Raw genomic sequence first — 10,835 nt, forward strand, 5'->3', positions numbered from 1 at the left:
TGAATAGGGTGCTTATTCTTTACAGCTTTACAGGTTCTAGTTAAAGAAGTTAAGGGTACAGATGAAACATGCACAGGCACTATTGCCTTGTGAAATGGGGTGGGCAAGCAATAAAAAAAACTTATAATTTATTGGCTTTACACAAAGGGATGTATTTGTAAAAAAAATTTGCAGAGCCATTCATACTGTGAAATTGCATGTACATTAGGTCTATTTGAATGAAGGCAAAAACAGATGTTATTAGCATATTTTCTTTCCAGATTGAATGTAATATTCTGTAATTTCTACATGATGGACACTAGATAGAGCTGAGGAGCATGGGAAATAAATATTTCCTATGCTCCTTTAAATTCCTCTAAATAATAAGCTTGGGGGATTCCTTAAACCTGAACATGAAGTAGCACACCACTACAATATACTCCAGCAAAAGTGGCATTTAGAAAAAGAGTACTTTGCCAACACCACCCCCCCTCCCCCTTTTCAGTCAGTTACCTTGTCCCTATGTTGATGAAGGACTGATACCCATACCTGGTCCCAAATAGGATGTGGGGGTCTGCTAGGGAGACTTAAAATCTCTATTGATGTCCAAAGATGTAGATCCAACACCATTCACCTTGTCTAGTGATGTAGATCCATCATTAATCCCTGTGAACACAACTCCAATTAACCTCTGATACAAACTCGATGACCCGCACTGATGATCCTCTCCTGACTGACTCCCTTCACAACTAAGGTGGCTACCAGCATCCTAGCAATCAACGAGCGGGGGAGGATGCACAGCCTTGGGTGAGAAGTTGTTAAATTTAGAAGCTGTAATAATACTGGCACTAAGTGAATGACTTCCAGCTGCAAGCCAACAGGCCAACTCTGCCCGGTTAGTTTGTCCATTTAGTGCACTGTGAACATGCAACATTTAGGTTGAATACTACATCAACCCAAGCTGGAACCTCATCCCTAATAATCCACACTAACCTTTACTTTTCCTTAAAAAAGTGCACATTTTAATACACTTAGTTCAGAAATTAACTATCACCACCTGTTATGAAAAGAGCAAAATATTTGGTCAAAATAAGAAGGACGCCTCCAATTTTTCTGCTTAAAATTGCAGCTTTTGGCTGCAGTCACTGTTCAGCTATTTTTAAAAATAGACTTTTGTTGAACAGAGTAGTGCCAATGGGACCACCCACTAAAAATTCCATGAAACATGGTTAGAGTGCAAAATGTTTTGCTTTAGTTCTTCTTTAATGAAAATATAGGTGGTAGGTGTGGGTGGTGATAAGCCTGTCCCCGGAGCCAGAGGGTAGTAAGTGGTATTGTGGCTGTCCAAGATGTGGATGATGTTGTAGCTGGAGTTAACAACAGAAACTTGGCAGATAAGGATATTGAGGGGGCTGCCAGGTGTAGGTGGTGTTATTAGAAAGGCTGGGGATGGATGTAGGTGGTAATGAGCCTGCAGCTGGCCACTGATCCATAGCAGATGTGTTATGGGTGACGTGATAGCAAAGTGTTACCAAATGAAGGTGATAAGGGGTTTTCAACACAGTGCAAACAGGCCTAAATGCAGGTACAGAACATCCAAAAAGTTTTAATTCAAACTCAAACTCAATGCAAGTTTATGGGAGTAGAGCTTTCAAAAACTACAGAAAGCCCTATTTTACCTTGTCTGGAACGCATGCAAACGCATCAAAAACGCATGCAAATGCCTGGAACGCACTGAAAGGCCATGTTAACCACTTGCTGACCGGGGTGTTTATACCCCCTTCCTGTCCAGGCCATTTTTCAGTATTCAGCGCTGCAGTACTTTGACTGACATTTATTCCGTCATGCAACGCTGTACTGAAATTAATTTTATACCATTTTTTTGGGGACACATAGAGCTTTCTTTTGGTGGTATCTAATCACCACTGGGGTTTTTATTTTTTACTATATAATGAAAAAAGTACCGAAAATTTTGAAAAAAAAACTGTTCTCCCTACTTTGTTATAAAACATTTATTATTACCCAATTTTTTGGTAAAATATAAAAGACGGGGTCACGTCGGGTAAATAGACACCAAACATGTCAAGCTTTAAAATTGCGTGCACCCGTTAAATCGCAATAAACTACCATACTCAAAATTGACCATAGCTGACGCTTTAAAAGCTTTTACCGCTCATCAGTTTAGTGTTATCAGTGATTGATGACCCTAGAATTATTGCTCTCACTCCGACATTCGCGACTATATGTAACATGTGCGGCGCAATGGATGTAATCAGCGTTTTCGCACATAGGCGGGCTTGAGGCATTTTTGCATGTGCATGAGGGGGCGGGGGACTTTCATTTTTTTTATTATTGCTTTGATATGTGATTTTTAATTTTTAAAAAATTTTTGTAACAAATTTTTTTAAACTTTTTTTTTTCCACTGAACTTTATGCAAACAAGCTCCCTATGTGATAGCCAATTTGCAGTGACAGGTCCTCTTTATGGAGACATCAGGGGTCTTTAAAACCCCTAAAGTCACCTTGGGACCCGGCTTCTGTACCGGAGAGTGACACTGAATGCAGGCAGTGATGTAATACACATCACTGCCTGCATTCAGAAGAGGAGAGGAGATCAAACGGAGCTAGTGTACTGAGCTCCGTTTGATCTCCGGCTGCAGAGCTGCTGTGCTGGTCCCGGGCTCACACCAGGAACAGCAGAGCCCGGTATCGCCAGCGGCGGAGGGGGTGCACACCCGACCGCATATTACAAGCGATAGGGCTTCTCTACAGACGCTGGCTGTTTACATTCAAAGCCGGTTTCCCACTTGTGACCGCCGCCTAGCGCCGGGCACGAGCCGTGACGGGATGGGACGTCTAAAGACGCCCACCCGCTCTCAAGAAGCCGCTGTCCAGCCGTTTAATTACAACGGCCAGACAGCAGGTGGTTAAAAACAGTATTTTTTAAAAGTTTTTTTTTCATTGATGCATGTCCCCCAGGGCATTACCCAAATCTCCATACCCTTTTTACAATAACTTGCATATAAGCCTTCAAAATGGGGACAACTTTCAAAGTTCTAACCCCATAGACTTGCATTGAATTCGAGTTCGCATTCAAACTTTTTCCATGGGGTGTTCGGCCCATCACTACTGGCTACCCTTACCCACAGCACCACCCCCAGTTGGTCACCCTTACACATAATTTCCACTTGTACCTAAAAACTTCCTCTTTCCACCTTACCCAAAGGACCACCCTCTTCTGCCATGGCTCTTTGACTACTCTCACCCACGCATTGTCATAAAGCAATGCTCCAATCTCCATTTGGATTGAAAGATTGATAAAGTCTTGTGAGAACTTCGAATCTACAGAATATTGTTCTTGGTATGCCTAATGACACCCGATTTTTATGGATGGGTCACACATCAACAAAATCTAACGCTAGTCCAGTTCACACTATACTGGTGACCTGCCTTTTTTGCAGGTCACCGCTAGATCACCGCTAGGGAATATGGAAAACAATTGTTTTCTATGTGCCCTGTTCACACTACAACACGGATGTGATGGGTGGTGTCCAGCGGAAAAATACAAACGTGCTGGATTTTTCCCCAGCATGCTGGTTGCCACCACAGTTCACCGCAGGGCAGCCCACTGCACTGCTATGTGGGGATCTGAATAGTGTACACAACTAATGGGAAAAAAAAATGTAAACAGTGACATTTCCGGCACTGTGTGATACACTGCACATGCTCCGTTTTAGTGGACAGGCTAATGTGAATGGGCCAAATTTATCTCCAGGGAACAAAAACACTATCCTTTCTGATTATACACTGCTTTGGCTAATCTATAGATTTAAAAGAAATATGCATAAAAGCCCCAACCTCTTACATAAAACTGAGGTCAGGCCAGCTTCCAAGGGCTTTTTTTTCTGGTCTGTAGCATGGGAGGTGCACTGGAATCTGCTGTTGGTAGAGGTGCTCTGGAGGGTCACATGACAGTGGATTCTGGATTTTAGAGGCTGGGTGTGGGGGTGGGTGGGATGATAAAAGGTTTTTTTTATTTTTTTCTTCTCAGAGTTGAGCACTAAGTAAGAAGACCCTCTTAATTGATTATTATGACTTAAACACAGATCAGATAAAACTTGCACAAATACATACAAAAATCCCAACAATTAAAAGGGGCTCACAAACCTTTCACAGTTGCATAAAATCCTTAGTCAGGCATGATATTCTTTTCCTGTTATCAGCTAAGGATATGTTATCTTATATAGCAAATATTTAATGTGTACATATGACAATAAAAATCAATGCTCATCTGATATTAATTCATGCAAATAAAGTTTGAAATATGTAGTTCATTATGTACATTTATTTTATTACTTTCTATATCGCTGTGTTACATATTATCATTTATCTAAATTAGCCCTGGAATAGTATCACTGGACTTGATTTAGATGTCAAACTGAGATAGGTTCTTGCTCTGAAAGTCACACTGGTTAAATGATTAGCATGTGTGACAAGCTCCTAATCCTGTATTTTGTGTCAGGAATTAATTGAGAAGTCACAAACTTTGTTCTAGTCAGTATTTTGCAGCAATTAACTCCATTAGGAGATTCTAAGAGGCAAACCCTGGTGTGAAAAAGTGAAATATAAAAATAATATGAGGAGTTTTTAAATGAAAGTTACATTTTGCTGGTATTAGATCCACAAATAACTTATATGAATTACATTAGATGAATCATTAGTCCGTTCTAGTTAGGATCTGCTACACATGACACAACATTTTTACTCACTTAGTTACATTTTCGAACATGTGCATTAAAAGTATAATTGCATTGCTTGCAGAGAAAACTATCAAACCATCACTGACCCTCATGGTTTTCCTTATAGCTTGAAAATCTCTCTGTAAGTAATGACTGTTGGTTATGTGTTTAGATGGAGCCCTGAGATCTTGAGGAATGCTGAATTAAGTTTTACTTGCTTAGGAGAACATTACATCAGAATACAGCATTGTAAAGGGAACATATAGATAAAATAACGTCCTGTGTATCATAGGCAACCATGCATATAGAAAATGAACATTGCACTACAGCATCATCTACAGCTCAAAGGACATAACAGTACATCCAAATGTCAGTAATATGCTGTTGTATTTCCAAAAATAAGTAACTGTGATGGTCAGGTGTCCACCGTCTTTTGGGCATATTGTGTACATTCAGAATTGTAGACGGTTATGACAGGTTTACTGTACTTTCATATATATTTAAATAAAATATACATTTTAAACGATACAAGGAAGCATATAAAACACCTGAAAGCTCCACTGACACACGTTACTTCTTAAAGCGGAAGTAAACAAATAAATAAAGAGCACCAGGAGCTTTTAGCCATAATGTGCTAGCATGCACTTACCGGCCAGTGTGATCTCCTCCAGCGCTACAATGTCAGCAATGTCCTCTATCACCAGTGCTTCCTTCTTCATCCCAGTTTTCTTCCTGGGTACTGGGTCTTCAGCTGCTTGATTGGCTAGGTCCAAATATGGTAACTTCCGCATTTGCGCACAACTTTGCCAAGCAATTCTGCTGAGCCTGTGTACTGTGCTGCACATTCAACGCATGGAAGGAAGCAGCCAGCCAGGAAGGAAGATTTATGGCAGAACAGACTTACATGGTCTCTTCTGTCGTATTAAGCCTGCCTGTCAACACTTTTTAAAAGTAACACTTATTGTCCACTTTAATAGTAAATTTAATACCAAACACTATTTAGAATAAGAGTCCCCTGTATTAAATGAATGCACAATATCACCAAAATTGAATGCAGGGGAAAAATGCTGACCTTTTTTCATAAAATCCATCCAGACCTTTATACGTAAAGTAAAATAAAAATATGAAAGAATGATAGCTTGTTATCAGATTATAAAAGATGAAGTGAAAGCTAATTAAGACTTCATAAAACTTCCTGAGGAAGATATCGACCATTATACACACACAATGACTGAATTAAAGTAAAATAGAAGGAACATTCATGTAAGACTTCATAGTTATTGCTATCTAGCTTCACCGGCCCTCTTCTCTAGCTTGGAAAGCTTTCTTAAATATTTAATTGGGGTCAAAATATTTTAAGACCTTTAAAGCACATTTTCAGTGGAACTTAATCATATGAGGTGCTGGAAAGAGTTAAATATGAATGTTAAGTGTTCACTTCCATATGATCTTATTATAATAAACTTGGCATGAAGACCCGAGGAGAAGTAAGAGCGTGAGAAGAGACCTGAGCATGTCAGGCTTAGATCAAAGTTTCCTCTAATTTAGACTAATTACAGACTACTGAAGTAATCTTGCAGTTTCTCAGGTCATTGTGACATTATAAATGTGGGAAGGCAAGTACAGCACTGTGTCCCAAGGTAAAAGATTTCTCTCCCGCGTGGTTTCTCATGAACACTATTAGTCACCTTATGTTCTAAAACCACTTGACAGATTTCTGTCAAGAGACGTGGCTACATTTTTAGCTCCAGTTCTTGGACATCCCCTATTTCTCAATGTTATAATGATACGTCTATTTGTCATTTCCTTTGCAAGGTGCTGTAAGCTGCCAGGGTTAGAGGAAGCAGTTTATATGCCTTAGTAACAGTAACCCTGACTGGTCAACAGGTCAAATGAGATAAATGCAGGGAAGTATGAGACAGCAAAATATCTGATTGTACCAGTGGTTAGGAATATCATCAAATCAGTCATTGATCAGAACAGAATAGAATAGAAATGCAGCACAAAAAGCAAGTCTTGTAATACTTTTTGTAAGCCCCTTGTAATGTTAATCCACCTCTAGAATATATTCTGTAGGGTAAAGCAACAGCTTCAACTAATTGTCCCCACCACCAGCTGTACATATTTACATATTACCTTTAGTTCCCTGCCACTTTTTTCTGATGCAGAGAACAAGGAAAGGACACACTATGAAAGCTCCAAGCCACTTTAGTCAGAGCTTAAACAGCACAGAAGGCTTTCTCCTCATCCCATGTGACAGCACTGGACCAATTTGTTGGGAATTCAACAGCATATACTGATATGTCTTTTGAGCTGAAGATGGCACTGTAGTGCCATGTTAATCTCTGTGTGCATGCTTATCTATGATAAACAGGAAGATTTTTTTTCTACCTATATATTTCCTGCACAATGCTATATAGACACATGTAATGTTCTTCTAAGCAAGTAAAACTTAATTCAGCATTCCTCAAGATTTCAGTGCTTCATCTAAACGCATAATCAACATAATCAGCAAGCACCAGCTTTTTCTCTTTACAAAGGAACGAGTAACAAGCCTCTCTATACCTGGAAGTACAGAGCATTTTCTATGGTTCCCTTCCTTGGGGGCTTATTGGAGAGCCAGCAGAGTAAAGAAAAGGAGTATGTGCTCCTGAAGGGGGGCATTAAAGTGAACCTTCTGTCTCTACGTAAGCAAAGCCCAGGTTTGCTTTAAAGATGAAACAAACAGGGTCTTAAAGGCTTTCTGTATCTGCTCACATGATCCCATTTACCATGGTTCTATTCCACTTTCCCACCAGTATTTAACACTGCAAGATGTGTCTTTTCTTTTTGGCAGCCATACAAATATCAGCCTGCATGACCTTCATCAATAGAGTATTGCATCATCAATAAGGGAGTGCATCATCAATAGGAGTGAATCATTAATAGGAGAGTGCATCAATAGGGGAGTGCATCATCAATAGGAGTGAATCATCAATAGGAGACTGTATCATCAAGAGCAGTACATCATAAATAGGGGAGTGCATCATCGTTACGGTAGAGCATCATCAATAGGGAAATTATTCAAAACTGCAGGCAAAGAAGGTGGAACGCAACGTTTTTTGTCAAATGCTACATTTGCCATTTGAAAACATATTTGCATAGCAAAAGCAATGTTTGAAAAGAATGCAAGTCACCATGAGTCCTAATGCAATTCTTTTTAAACCCTGCAATACCAAGGATATTTCTGTCTTTAAAAGCATAGAGGTGAATTTATCAAAACTGGAGCAGCTGGTCACAGCAACCAATTAGCTTCTTTCTTTCTTTCTTTCTTTCTTTCTTTCTTTCTTTCTTTCTTTCTTTCTTTCTTTCTTTCTTTCTCTTTCTTTCTCTTTCTTTCTTTCTTTCTTTCTTTCTTTCTTTCTTTCTTTCTTTCTTTCTTTCTTTCTTTCTTTCTTTCATTTTCAAATCATAAGTGATCAAACTGAAGAGAGAATCTGATTGGTTGCCATGCACAGCTGCTCCAGTTTTGATAAATTCCCCCATAGTAATTATGTTCAGATTTTACCTGGTTTTTATTATTAAATTTTTTTCCTTGGTCATCTGTGCATGTTTTTCCTTGGCCCACCACCGATCCTGCACAGCCCCGCTGAGATCCGGCAGACTGCAGGGTCTGTGGGGGTCTCTGCAGGATCTGTGGGGGGCTTTGCAGGGTCCGTAGGGGGCTCTGCAGCCTACAAATCCCACCACAGATCCTGCACAGCCCCCCTGATATCCGGCAGACTGCAGGGTCTGTGGGGCCCTTGCAGGATCCGCAGGGGGCTCTGCAGGCTGCAAAGCCCACAACAGATCCTGCACAGCCCCCCTGAGATCCGGCAGACTGCAGGGTCTCAAGGGGTCTCTGCAAGATTTGTGGGGGGCTTCGTCGAGTCTCAGCGATGCTTTGCAGGATCTGTGGTCAGCTCTGCAGGGTCTATGGTGGGCAGAGCCCATTACAGATCCTGCACAGCCCCCCTGAGACCCTGCAGACTGCAGGGCCTCAGGGGGGCTGTGCAGGATCTGTGCAGGGTCTCAGCAGAGCTGAAATCAGCCGTACATCGGCTTGCTGCAGCTGGCTTCGGGTCGGCCGAATATGCTCAGCATGTTTAACCGACCCAAAGTGCAGAAGGAGTTCGACTCAGCCAATCCAACATCTGGATCGGCTGAGCCGAACCTCCCTCAGGCTATTTGCTGCTGTTCGGCCTATTCTCATAGGGGCCGAACAGCAATGAGTGAATAGCTGAGCGGCATTCGGCTCGGCTATTCTGCTCGGTACCTTTGTGGTACCGAGCACAATAGAAAAACAGTAAAAAAAGTAGAAAAAAAATAGAAAACGATTGGGCGGAGCTAGCAGCGACAGCTAGCTCCGCCCAACTGTTTTCTATTGGCCAGGAGGAGCTGTAATTACAATGAGAGCTTGTCGGAGCAGGCGGTGGGATCAAACCTGGCTCTGCTGAGTTCTCATGGTGAACGTAACTGGTCAGTATACACCTGAGAGTGTGAATGAGGAACTGCCACGGAAGGTAAGGAGAAGAGAAGACTGCTGGGGGGTGAGGGAGAAAAAAAAACGCAAAAAAAAAGAGAAGGGGGGGAAAAAAATTGAGCAATTAAACCAGACGAACTGTAAAGTGGAGGGATAAAATAAATTGACAAAAATATGAGGACAAACAAAGAGTAAAGCTGAGGAGGAACAGAACCAAAGAGGCAGTACAGAGATAAGCAGAAGTCAAAGTAAAATGAAGAGAGTGTGATAGAGAATGAGGGAGTACCAACCCAGGTGAATGTGTTGCCTTTATACATGAATGCTAGCAGCTGGGATACAGGGAACTCTGGGCACTAGAAATGTAATTTTACTATGTTTCTGCTTGCCAAAATGATATACACCAAAGTAAGAATAGCAGGGACACCATCACCAGCCTAAAAATAGCCCATGATGAAAAAGTGACCTGTTAACTGAACACAGCAAGCCCACCCACTAAAGACTGCCTGCAGAAAACTACAGGAGGGGCGGATACAAGACCAGTCATCCTGCACAAGAAAGGGGAGCAGTAGTGACTGGTCTTTAGTACAGGAAGCTCCTGCACAGAGGAGAAGTGCAGGGTTCTTTCATGCTGGGTTACTGCACATATCTGGAAGAAATACACAAAGAACACTACAATTCAGGTAAGAATACAAATGCCTCTTGTAATTAGACAATATCTGTTTTAGGTTTAAACTAAACAACTTTCCATCATATTTACATGATTACCAGTATTAAATGTGTCAAACATATTGTTTCTTTACAGAGACATAAACAACATATTCCTGATTACTATTTTTATGCCATATTGGAGAATATGTATACAATATTTTCACAGCTTTGAAACTATCACTAGACGGTGTTTTGGAAAACAAGAGTTGAAAAATCATTCACACGTGTTTTTTGTTATGATATCACACTGCTCATCCATAAAACCTATTTAATCCAGTCATAATATTTGATTGAAATCGATTGCAGTGACAGCTAGCTCCGCCCAATAGTTTCCTATTGTCCGGCAGCTCTGCTTCTGTAAAATAAAAAATTAAATAAAAAACTCACCCGGGCACTCTGGGAGTCTCCAGCTCCCGGCCGCCAAGGAGAGAAACACTCCTGTGTCTTTTTTTCTTTATTCTGACACGAGCGATGTCAGAATAGAAAAAATAATAATAATTTTCCCATTGAAAAGCAGTGGGACATTACTATTGGCTATTTCAATTTGCAATAGCCAATAGTAAACTAGCATTGTTCCTGCCCTCTGCTGATGGACCTGATGGGGAACTGCAGCAGAGGGGACAGGGTGACAATGCTCTGCCCCCAAGAAAAGAAATATTAAAAAACAGGGAACCAGCTGATCATAATTATAAATGTCTCAGTGCAAACAGTAATAGTTTATGATCCACCTCATGCAATACTAAACAAAAATAAAAGAAGAGAGAGGTCCTCAGATCAAAAACCAATACAAAACCAATATTGCACAGACATACAGCAAAAATCACAATAGTCCCATAAATACCTAAATAGCTCCCTCAGTTAGAGATTAGAAAAAAAACACGTAGTTATACACACTGGGGGGAATTTAT

This window comes from Nanorana parkeri, unplaced genomic scaffold (genome assembly GCF_000935625.1).
Source record: "Nanorana parkeri isolate BGI_ZX_2015 unplaced genomic scaffold, ASM93562v1 scaffold124, whole genome shotgun sequence".
Lineage (NCBI taxonomy): Eukaryota > Metazoa > Chordata > Amphibia > Anura > Dicroglossidae > Nanorana > Nanorana parkeri.